The 12,309-nt window shown below is 42.7% G+C and overlaps 1 long non-coding RNA gene across 1 annotated transcript; it reads left to right on the forward strand.

The window, feature by feature from the left end:
• Positions 1-936: 936 nt before the first annotated feature.
• LOC116357673 (uncharacterized) lies at positions 937-5,869 on the forward strand. Its single transcript, XR_004205590.1, has 3 exons — positions 937-1,136; positions 5,112-5,321; positions 5,785-5,869. It is a non-coding gene; the product is annotated as an uncharacterized LOC116357673 (long non-coding RNA).
• Positions 5,870-12,309: the final 6,440 nt, after the last annotated feature.

Consider the following 12,309-nt stretch of genomic DNA (forward strand, 5'->3'; position numbering starts at 1 on the left):
TGGCTAAGGTGTACGTAAACTTCCAACCTCAACTGTGTGTTCCCCCCTTATATCTTAATGTAATGCCATAAACATTTTATGCAGATTAGTATCAATGATTTATCAACAGCTTTGACAAGTTGTCCAGCATAGGAAATCCTCACTGGTACCCTAGTTTATAGAAAGACACATATATACACTGAGTGTACAAAACATTACGAACACCTAGTCTTTCCATGACATAGACTATCCAGGTGCAAGCTACAGTATGATCCCTTATTGATGCCACCTGTTAAATCCACTTAAATCAGTGTAGATTTAGGGGAGGAGACAGGTTAAAGAAAGATTTGTAAGCCTTGAGACATGGATTGTGTATGTGTGCCATTCGGAGGGTGAATGGGCAAGACAAAAGATTGAGGTGCCTTTGAAGGGGTATGATAGTAGGTGACAGGCACACTGGTTTGAGTGTGTCAAGAACTGTAACACTGCTGGGTTTTTCATGCTCAAAAGTTTCCTGTGTTTATCAAGAATGGTCCACCACCCAAAGGACATCCAATTTGTGGGAAGGAAGCATTGGAGTCAACATGTATGGAGAACCAAAGCTGCCAGAATTAGAATTATGTGAATGCAAACAAATAGATAAATACATGGATGAATTATTGCACACATAAATAATGAATCCCACCTTTTCATTTTATTTCTGTATTTTTTCCTCCAATATGATAATGAGGGGGTGTCAAACAAACTTATGTGGGTGGTATCTAACTCACCATTGGTTGATCAATGCCACGGCGCGATGATCGATTGTATTTGTCTGGTCTGCGTTAAGACCAGAAGTTTAAAGGCCATGTTTCACATTTTCGTCCGTAAAACAGTCACTTTTTGGGGGAAATTGGAAATAAAATATATTATATGCCGCACGTGCACCATAATAACACACACAAAGAAAATGTTCCTTGCTTGACGTAGAAACCGGTGAATAGTTATGGAACACTGAGCCGTTGACTGCACCAGGTGGCTGTGTTATGAGTCAGTTGCTTTGGCAATAAGGCACCAGACTACAGCCATAGTTTTGAACCTAGAATACCAAGAGACGAGAGTAGGCAAGGAGTCGAACGAGAGGGGCGAGAGGAATGTCAAGTTGTCCAGAAAGTATGGTAAGCTAACGTTACTGAGTATCAAGCTAGTTAGCTTGGCTAAAATTGATAAAGTCGAGTTTGCTAGCTAGCTGCATTTTACAGCAAGACTCAGTTTTTCCACTTAAAGCTAGCTAGCTAGATAATGAACTAGACCATTATCTAGGTAGCAAAAAGATTTGTCAGATGTAAAGCAGGATCATGGCAGGTCAGAAGCAATGCATTTTGGTTAGCTCACATTAACTATACTGAACAAAAATATAAACACAACATGTAAAAGTGTTGGTATCATGAGCTGAAATAAAAGATCCCAGAAATGTGTCACTCACAAAAAGCTTATTTCGATCAAATGTTGTGCACACATTTGTTTACATCCCTGTTAGTGAGCATTTCTCCTTTGCCAAAATAATCTATCCATCTGACAGTTGTGGCATATTAAGAAACTGAATAAACAGAATCATTACATAGGCACACCTTGTGCAGGGGACAATAAAAGGCCACTCTAAAATGTGCAGTTTTGTCACACAACACAATGCCACAGATGTCTCAAATTGAGGCAGCGTGCAATTGGCATGCTGGCTGGAGGGCACTTACAGGACTCTAAACCTGTGTGGAACCAAAGGGTATGGGAAAGCAGGTCCTCCGGCATCCTGGTACCCAGGCAATGATTTTCAGGATTACTTTGTGTATGAAGAAGGGAAGGCTTTCGTGGTGTATGGGTCCCACGGTGAGGGTGAGGGGTGCTGTAATGTGCTTGATTGTGCTGGATCCCAATGGTTGCTTATCCAGGGCTTGGACCAGAAAAGTATAGGAGAGAAGGTATGAGGGCATGTTCAGGGAGGAGGCAAGGGCCTTGTCAATGAAATTCCCCACGGCACCGAAGTCCACGAGCTGGAGAGACAACACGAAGGACAGCCAGTCAGTGAAATTGAAACGAGAAAGGATTTGGCGGAAAGAGATGATGAAATACTCACGCCAACCCCGGGAGACGGATGACACCAGGGCGGTCCCTCTGCCCTCGTGGATCCCTGGTTAGGACGCACCAGACACTGTTGAATATGGTGCCCCTCCTGACCACAATCGGGATAGAGCCTCAGCTGTCGCCGATGGCGTCGCTCCGCCGCGAGGAGGTGTGTGGACCCTATCTCAGTTGGTTCAGGCTCTGTCTCAGGATGGCCAAAGGAGGAGGGCGAGAGGTGATGGAGGTGCCGATGCTCCTGAAGAAGGTTACCCAGACGGATGGCCATCGCAATGAGTGTGTCCAAGGAGACATTGTTGTCTCGGAACGCCAGCTTCGTCTGGACCTCTTCGTGCAGTCCTCTTCTGAATAGGGTGCGGATGTAACCGATGTGAAGTGGTTAATAGGGTGAGCGCTAATAGCGTGATGTCACTCACTCTGAGACCTTGAAGTGGTTGTTCCCCGCGACTTTTGTGGAGCGATGGGTAATGATGCTTCGTGGGAGGCAGTTGTAGATGTGTGCAGAAGGTCCCTGGTTCGAGCCCAGGTAGGGGCGAGGAGAGGGACGAAAGCTATACTGTTACACAGAGCGCTGGCTCATTCCATCTGCTGGAGGCTGCCACGGTCTGGAAGGTGAGGGCACACTCCGCAGCAGTCTGGGCACCCTGCAAGAGTCAGAGTAGGTGCTCACCTCCCTCTCTGCCCTCCGGTAGCTGATCGAAGACCGCCCTGAACAGAGCCATCAACCTCTCATAGGAACCCAGCTCCTCATCTCTTCTCTCCCAGATGGCCGTGACCCACTCCAATACCTCTCCGGTCAGCAAGGAAATGATCGTGGCAACCTCTGACCTCTCAGTGGTAAGGGCTCCCATCTGATGGGCGATTTAATTAGGGCCGATTTCAAGTTTTCATAGCAATCGGTAATCAGCCTTTTTGGACACCGATTATGGCCGATTACATTGCAATCCACGAGGAAACTGTGGCAAGCTGACCACCTGTTAGGCAAGTGCAGTGTCAAAATAATCTTGTGGCTGCAAGGAGCCAAGGTAAGTTGCTAGCTAGCATTAAACTTATCTTATAAAAACAATCAATCAAGTTGCCCTGGATAAGCGAGCGTCTGCAAAATGTATATCGTTGTATAGGCCTATTCGTTTTTTAAATATTACATTTTGGCATAAATAATGAATTACATGCACTAAACAAGGATATACTGAACTCACAAAATAGGACATGATAAACTGTTTGAAACCACCAAGGGGCCAGGGTTCCGGTGCATAGATTTTTGTACTGGTCCTCCATGGGAATCGATCCCACAGCTCTGGCGTTGCAAGCACCATGCTCTACCAACCAAACCACACAGAACCAGGCAACACATTTGAAAGTGATTTCAACATTATCATCTGCTTGGGACCTACAGGTGACAATTCCACAACCTGAACAAAAATATAAACGCGACAATTTCAAAGATGTTACAGTTAACATAAGGATATCAGTCAACTGAGAGAAATTCACTAGGCCCTAATCTCTGGATTTCACATGACTGGGAATACAGACATGCATCTGTTGGTCACAGATACCTTAAAAGAAAATGTAGGGGCGTGAATTAGAAAACCTGTCAGTATCTGGTGTGACCACCATTTGCCTCATGCAGCGCGACACATTCTCATCCTCTATCCTTCGCATAACGTTGATCCGGCTGTCGCCTGTGGAATGTTGTCCCACTACTCTTCCATGGCTGTGCGAAGTGGCTGGATATTGGCAGGAACTAGAACACACTGTCATACACGTCAATCCAGAGCATTCCAAACATGATCAATGGGTGACATTGAGTATGCTGGCCATGGAAGAACTGGGACATTTTCAGCTTCCAGTAATTGTGTACAGATCCTTGCTACATGGGGTTGTGCATTAACAGGTTGAAACATGACGTGATAGCGGCGGATGAATGGCACGAAAATGGGCCTCAGGATCTCGTCACGGTATCTCTGTGCAATCAAATTGCCATTGATAAAATGCAATTGTGTTCGTTGTGCGTAGCTTATGCCTGCCCATGCCATAACCCCACCGGCACCATGGGACAGGGATGTAAACAAGAAATAGAGAAATAAGCTTTTTGTGTGTATGAAAAATGTCTGGGATCTTTTATTTCAGCTCATGAAACACGGGACCAACACTTTACATGTTGTGTTTATATTTTTGTTGGGTGTAAATACGAAGCTGTGTGAGGCGATGATCAGTGGTGGAGAAAGTACTTAATTGTCAAAATTGAGTAAAAGTAAAGATACCTTAATAGAAAATGACTCAAGTAAAACTGAGTAAAAGTCTAAAAGTATTTGGTTTATAAGGAACTTAAGTGCAGGGTTAGGGTTGCAGTGGTAGAAAAAATAATCAATTGTCATACTTGAGTAAAAATATATGTTGTACATCAAATTCCTTGCATTAAGCAAACCAGAAGGCACAATTTACTTATTTAAAAAAAATATATGGACAGACGGGCACACTCCAACACTCGGGAATCATGTGAAAATGTAATGGAGTAAAAAGTACATACTTTCTTGAGGAATGTAGTGGAGTAAAAGTTGTCAGAAATATAAATTGTAAAGTACAGATACCCCAAAAGACTACTTAAGTAGTACTTCAAAGTAGTTTTACTTAAGTACTATACACCACTGGCAATGATGTCACCCTGACATGTAGTTTCATACCTGCCAGACAACTCAATTGGTCATCACCTCATGGCCCACGGAGGCTGATTACTTTGATGTTGATCCAAAGGTCAGTCAGGAGAAGAGAGAAGGGATTGCACCATTTGCTTAATGTCAAAATGGAAATTAAGATCAATAGAAGGAGTACAGTTGGATCAAGTGAAGATAATTTCTCTTAATTACGTAGATGGATTTTTTTTCTCCCAGTTGGACATGCTAAGGCTTAAATACTAAGAGGACTAGATGCAGTGTACTCATTTCACCACTGAGTGTGTGCACTGTAGTGTGTGTATAGGCAGAATGTGTATTATTTTGTCTCCCTGGTTCGTGCAGATCATTATTGCCTCGTTGTACTTTAACAACAGTCAACTGGACATCAAGCCCTCCTATGAGGGCTGAGCAGAGTTGAACCATGACGTCCCTGGAGGGCAGAACACCCTGCGCCAGGTGACCATACATGAGAACCAGCTGTGGCAGTGCAGGGTCCAGATCCCTGGAGACGACAAGGGGAGGCTGTCCGCCATATCCAACTGGTGGTCCTGGGTGAGAACAGTAGCCATGTAGGGAAATAGTATGATAGATGAAGTCTGGATGAAAAGGCTAAATCTGTTTAAAGATGGAATAGATACTTCAATTCGGTCTTGTCATGTAAAGGGAGGAGTAAAATACCTGCCACTGGTTAGGTCAGAGTTTCCCAAACTCGGTCCTGGGGACCACAAGCGGTGCACGTTTGGATTTTTGCCATAGGACTACACAGCTGATTCAAATTATGAAACAATCATCAAGCTTTGATGATTTGAATCAGCTGTGTAGTGCTTGTGTAAAAACCTAAATGTGCACTCCTTGGGGTCCCCAGGAACCGAATTTGGGAAACGCTGGTTTAGCTGTTCTCAAAGTTTACTTCAGCAAATTGGTTCTAATAGGATATTCACTAGGACTCCACTGCCCTCTACTGGACTACTTATCAAATTACATTATATGATGTGACGTTTCCTTCCCTTCCCAGTGGCTCCCTCTGTAAATGTAGGACAGTGCATGGTGAAGCAGAGTACTGGACCAACAACACCCCCAGAGCAATCCCACCTAGGACCACTGAGAGTATGTACTGTGTGTGTGTTCAGATTTACTTTTAACAAGCAATAGAATATTGGCAGAGTTTTGTATGTAAAACATCCATTTGTTTATCAGTGTGTACTTGCAGCAGTGGAGGCTGCTGAGAGGAGAATGGCTCATAATAATGGCTGGAATGGAGTGTAATGGCTGGAATGGAGTGAATCAAATCAAACATGTTTGACACCATTCCATTTACTCCATTCCAGCCATTATGAGTTGTCCTCCCCTCAGCAGTCTCCACTGATGTGCAGCTATCCTCTCTGAATTTGTACTTCCTAATTTCCTTGTTGTTCTTTCAGAGGTTTCCATGCAGTTCTCTTTGCAATATCTCTATGGCGACTTCTGGTTTCTACATCTGCATGGCAACCAATCAGATCCACTCTGCCAGCTCAAACTTTACTGTCATGCCCCATGAGTATTCAGTATACTCTTTTTTTAAATATTTTTTCAAATCAAATGTTTGTATTATTTTTAATAAGGTACACAAAACAGGTACACATGGACAGAAAGAGGTGATAAGACCAAGAGAAGACAAACAGTTCCTGTCCCACGCCCCACCTACAGGACTTCCCCAACCCAAATGCAGATTAGTGGTTCACAATAGCAGTCTTTTTACAGTCATTCAAATCAAATCGAATGTTATTTGTCACATACGCCTTACAGGGAAATGCCTACTTACAAGCCCTTAACCAACAATGCAGTTTTAAGAAAATACCCCCCCAAAAAGTATGAGATAAGAAAAACAAATGATTAGTGATGCAACCAGGCAGTGATGCAACCCGCCAGGATGTTCTCGATGGTGCAACAGTAAAACCTTTTGAGGATCTGAGGAACCGTGTCAAATCTTTTCAGTCTCCTGAGGGGGAATAGGTTTGGTGGTGCCCACTTCATGACTGTCTTGGTGTGCTTGGACCATGTTAGTTTCTTGGTGATGTGGACGCCAAGCTACTTGAAGCTCTGCTCCACTACAGTCCTGTCGATGAGAATGGGGGTGTGCTCGGTCCTCCTTTTCCTGTAGTCTACAATCATCTTCGTCTTGATCACGTTGAGGAAGAGATTGTTGTCCTTGCACCACACGGTCAGGTCTCTGACCTCCTCCCTATAGGCTGTCTCATCGTTGTCAGTGATCAGGCCTACCACTGTTGTGTCATCAGCAATTTGTTGATGAAAGAGAAAATATGTCTCTTTCACTCGCCCCATGTATGTGTCTTACAGATATTTCCATGTTTATAATGTCCTTGAATGATAGCAGCCACTGCTGTCTGCTTAAAGAACGAGGAGCCTGCCAATGTGAGGCTATCATTTTTTGGGGCTGCTGTTAATCCAGCAAGCCAAATACCTTGCTGTTTGACAGATAGAAAATAGTGTAATCATTTAACAACAAAATGTGAACATGGTACATTTCTACCTATTATGACAGAAAGACAGGATGAAACACAACTCCAGAAACGTAAAACCCCTCAAACCATATGAAAACAATGCCCCAGGAGGTCCCTGAGGGCACAGTGAACAATTTGGGGATTGTCTAGCTTTCATTTGAAATAGTTTGCATGTTGTGCAGTAAGTTCTATGGGCCAAATTGAAATGTATCATTTGGTGGTTGTTTTTTTAAAATGAAATTGATATGTTGGACCCAACTCTGGTTCAATTAGTTACAGGACTACATACGGAAATGTCTTTCTTCCATGATGCGTGGGAAGGGATTGGATTATGAGTAATTTTACGTAGCAGAGAATGTAATTTAGAGACCAGTCCCTGTGTATTACTATGCATAAATAATTTGTGGATAGGAAGGATAGACCATTCTTGCACCCAAGGGACTCCATAAGCATCCAAAGCAGAACAGATAAAAAGGAAGTTAAATTGCTTCTGTGAGTATTGCAGTTGCTATTTGTTTGGAGGTGTAAGGGGAGAGGGGGGTTGGATGCAGTTTTAGGTTAGGATTGATATCGTGATGACTGAATCAAGGCATCTGCAACATTTATCAACAAGACTCAGTCTTGCCATTCAACTTATTTTCTTATCCCTCTCTTCTTCTCCTCATTCTATCACTCTACCTATTCCCTCTTCAGCCTTCATGATGAACTTGTCTACCGCAACCATAGCTACCATTGGGGGGGTCCTAGTTTGGGTCCTGGTCCTGATAATTGTCATCTACTAATGCTGGAAGAAGAGGAACAAAGCTAAGCAGGAGAATGTTCAAGGGTAACTAGCTGTTCTGCTCTCCACTCTGGGTCAGGATGTTGTGGTGGACAATTGGGTGAGGAGTGTGTTGGAGTGGTGTGGGTGATAGAATGAGGTTGGCCTTTGTCTCCCTGTCTCTCAGCTCCAGATGCAGTGGAGTTCCAATGACACGCCCACTCTCAAAGTTGGGGTAGGTTACCGGGATGACATACCGTAGCGATGGTTGGACCTCTAGGCGTAATGGTTAAGGTGGTAATCTGTAGCTCAGTTGGTAGTGCATGGCTCTTGCAATGCCAGTATAGTGGTTTTTCCTAGAAACACCCGTACTTAAAATGTAAGTCTCTTTGGATAGAAATGTCTGCTAAATGGCATTCAGTGCATTAAACTATTCCGACCCCTTGACCTTTGCACCTTTTGTTATGTTACAGCCTTATTCTAAAATCAATTATATCATTTTTTCACCCTCACCAATCTACACACAATAACCCATAATGACAAAGCAAAAACAGATTTTTAGAAATGTTTGCAAACGCTACAAGCTTGGCAGTCCTGTATTTGGGAGGTTTCTCCCATTCTTCTCTGCAGATCCTCTCAAGCTCTGTCAGTTTGGATGGGGAGAGTCGCTGCACAGCTATTTTCAGGTCTCTCCATGGATGTTCGATCGGGTTCAAGTAGGGGCTCTGGCTGAGCCACTCAAAGACATTTGGAGACTTGTCCCGAAGCCACTCCTGCATTGTCTTGGCTGTGTGTTTGGGTCGTTGCCCTGTTGGAAGGTGAACCTTTGCCCCAGTCCGAGGTCCAGAGCGCTCTGGAGCAGGTTTTCATAAAAGATCGCTCTGTACTTTACTCCGTTCATCTTTCCCTCGATCCTGACTAGTCTTCCAGTCCCTACCGCTGAAAAACATCCCCACAGCATGATGCTGCCACCACAATGCTTCACCGTAGGGATGGTGCCAGGTTTCCTCCAGACGTGACCCTCGGCATTCAGGCTAAAGAGCTTCATTTTGTTTCTCATGGTCTGAGAGTCCTTTAGGGGCCTTTTGGCAACCTGTCAAGTGGGCTGTCATGCCTTTTTACTGAGGAGTGGCTTCCATCTGGCCACTCTACCATAAAGGCCTGGTTGATGGAGTTCTGCAGAGATGGTTGTCCTTCTGGAAGTTTCTCCCATCTCCACAGAGGAACTCTGGAGCTCTGTCAGAGTGACCATCGGGCTCTTTGTCACCTCCCTGACCAAGGCCCTTCTCCCCTGATTGCTCAGTTTGGCCGGCCAGTCATCTCTATTTAGAGTCTTGGTGGTTCCAAACTTCTTCCATTTAAGAATGATGGAGGCCACTGTGTTCTTGGGGACCTTGCATTGTTGGAAAGGGGCCGTAAGTAAGCATTTCACTGTGGGTCTACACCTGTTATTTTTACAAAGCGTGTGACAAATCAAATATTATTTGATTGTTTGGTTGGATACAGCTTGTGTCAATTATAGAACATTTTTAAGGATTTCTACCTTTAGAAACTGTGAGGACAGATGCTTTGAGACGAAAAGCAAGTACAGGGAGTGAACATTTTAATGAATAAACTGTCATGTAACAAGACAGGACAGCGTCTGGACATGAAAAACATAATGACATTAATGCTAACACGGGGATGAAACAGAGGAACAGACCGATATAGGCCATCAGACTGTTAAACAGCCACCACTAACATTGAGTGGCTGCTGCCAACACACTGACACTGACTCAACTCCAGCCACTTTAATAATGGGAATTGATGGGAAATGATGTAAATATATCACTAGCCACTTTAAACAATACTACCTTATATAATGTTACTTACACTACATTATTCATCTCATATGCATACGTATATACTGTACTCTATATCATCGACTGCATCCTTATGTAATACATGTATCACTAGCCACTTTAACTATGCCACTTTGTTTACATACTCATCTCATATGTATATACTGTACTCGATACCATCTACTGTATCTTGCCTATGCTGCTCTGTACCATCACTCATTCATATATCCTTATGTACATATTCTTTATCCCCTTACACTGTGTATAAGACAGTTTTGGAATTGTTAGTTAGATTACTTGTTGGTTATTACTGCATTGTCGGAACTAGAAGCACAAGCATTTCGCTACACTCGCATTAACATCTGCTAACCATGTGTATGCGACAAATACAATTTGATTTGATTTGATTTGATATAGGGAAGGCAATCAAAATGTGAAGGAGTACAGGTGAAGCCAATGAAGTGCTGATGCGCGTAACGAAGGTGACAGTTGTGCGTAATGATGGGCGACCTGGCGCCCTCGAGCGCGAGGGAGTGGGAGCAGGCGTGACAGAAACACTAGTGGATAATTCTAGAAATAACGATAAAAGCACAATTTCTGCTCCAAATAGCATGGCCCTAGTAACCTACTTAAAACATATACCTACAATTAAGGTGAGAAATGACTATCTTACTCAACTTCAATTCGTCATTACAGAGTTCTGTCAATAGGATCCTTAGATGTTTCAACTGGATTGCCTGAAGATCAAAATAAAGTTCAAAGGGAGATGGAGTTTAGAGGAAAACCTCAGGATACCACGCTTGCTGTTATTCTATTGATATAAAAAAAACAATCTGAACACACATATAGGCTAGGCTATTACAGTATGCTACTGCAGCCTGCAGGCCTATGTACTACGCGGGCACAAAAGCACAGGTTAGAACAAGACTATGCAAATTCACATACACCTAAAGACACAAACAAAGCATTATGGATAATACTATTCAAGTAAGGTGTAATCAATGAGTGGCTATGCTTTCTATGGAAAATAAAGAACGACGTGGAAGGTGTGCGCCATAACGTGCTTGTGGAGTGAAATTGGCTATAAATTAACACAGAATTTAACACACTTGCCATGGCTATAATTTGTATATTTTTCACTAGAAATGTGTTGCCGGTAGAAATGTGTTCAACATCCCCTGAAGTAACTAGCAAGTTTACTCGATAGCTACAGTAGTTTCTGTGGTAACCAAAAAAACAGACGTGCTAGTTATCTAACCAAACCATCAGTCCTAGCTTGCTATTATGAAAATGTTACTAATATTCATATTAGCCTACTAGGCTAAAGTAAATTGAACTAAATGCAGCATCAAATATGCTTAATGCTGTCAGCTGCAAATATGTTAGAATATTGCATATTATAAACTGTGTGGTTCGAGCCCTGAATGCTGATTGGCTGACAGCTGTGGTATTTTTCAACCTAATACAATGGAGTCTAATTCCTGACTGCTGATTGGTTAAAACCGTGTTCCAGACAGTGTCTATTTCACAAGTTACCACTGGCTAAATCTATTACGTTAAAATGCCTATTTACTCTGTTCCATCTGACTGTCTCATCAGCCCAGCCAGGCAATTTATAAACTTGATTTCCACTATAAAAAGCATCTAGACCTTATTTCACATTTCCTTTAAACTAACATTTAGTTTTGAGTTGATGAGACAGTAGGATTGCACAGTCGGACGGAACAGAGTAAATCATAGATTTAGCTGGTGGTAACTTGAGAAATAGACACACCTGCTAGAATGCGGTTTTAGCCAATCAGCATCCAGGATTAGACCCACCTGTTGTATAATGAAGCAATAAGGCCTGACGGGGTGTGGTATATGGCCAATATACCAAGGCTAAGAGCTGTTCTTAAGCACGACACAACTCGGAGTGCCTGGATACAGCCCTTAGGTGTGGTATGTTGGCCATATACCACAAACCCCAGAGGTGACTTATTGCTATTATAAACTGGTTACCAACCTAAATGGAGCAGTAAAAAAGAATTGCATACCTTCGGTATATGGTCTAAATTACCACCGCTGTCAGTCAATCAGTATTCAGGGCTTGACACACACATTTTATAATTCCCTATAAAACACTGTATATAGGCACGGTAGAATTCAATGGCTATAGTTAATTCTTACATGTTTTGTTTAAGCTTCTTTTAAATGCAAAAGTCTAATTGAAAAAATTATTGGCATTGTTGAATTCGAGTTTCATAATAGCAATCTAGGACTAATAGTTTGATTACTGGATGTTGAACACATTTCAAGTGGCAAATGTGTTCAATTATAGCCATGGTCAGTGGTGATTTTAGCATGTAAATCTTGGTGGGACAGAAAAAATGTTTTGCGTGCCAGCAAAGCCACTACACAACACAACAAAACAACACTAAACAATACATTAATTGCAA

The sequence above is a fragment of the Oncorhynchus kisutch genome, linkage group LG26, assembly GCF_002021735.2.
Source record: "Oncorhynchus kisutch isolate 150728-3 linkage group LG26, Okis_V2, whole genome shotgun sequence".
NCBI lineage: Eukaryota > Metazoa > Chordata > Actinopteri > Salmoniformes > Salmonidae > Oncorhynchus > Oncorhynchus kisutch.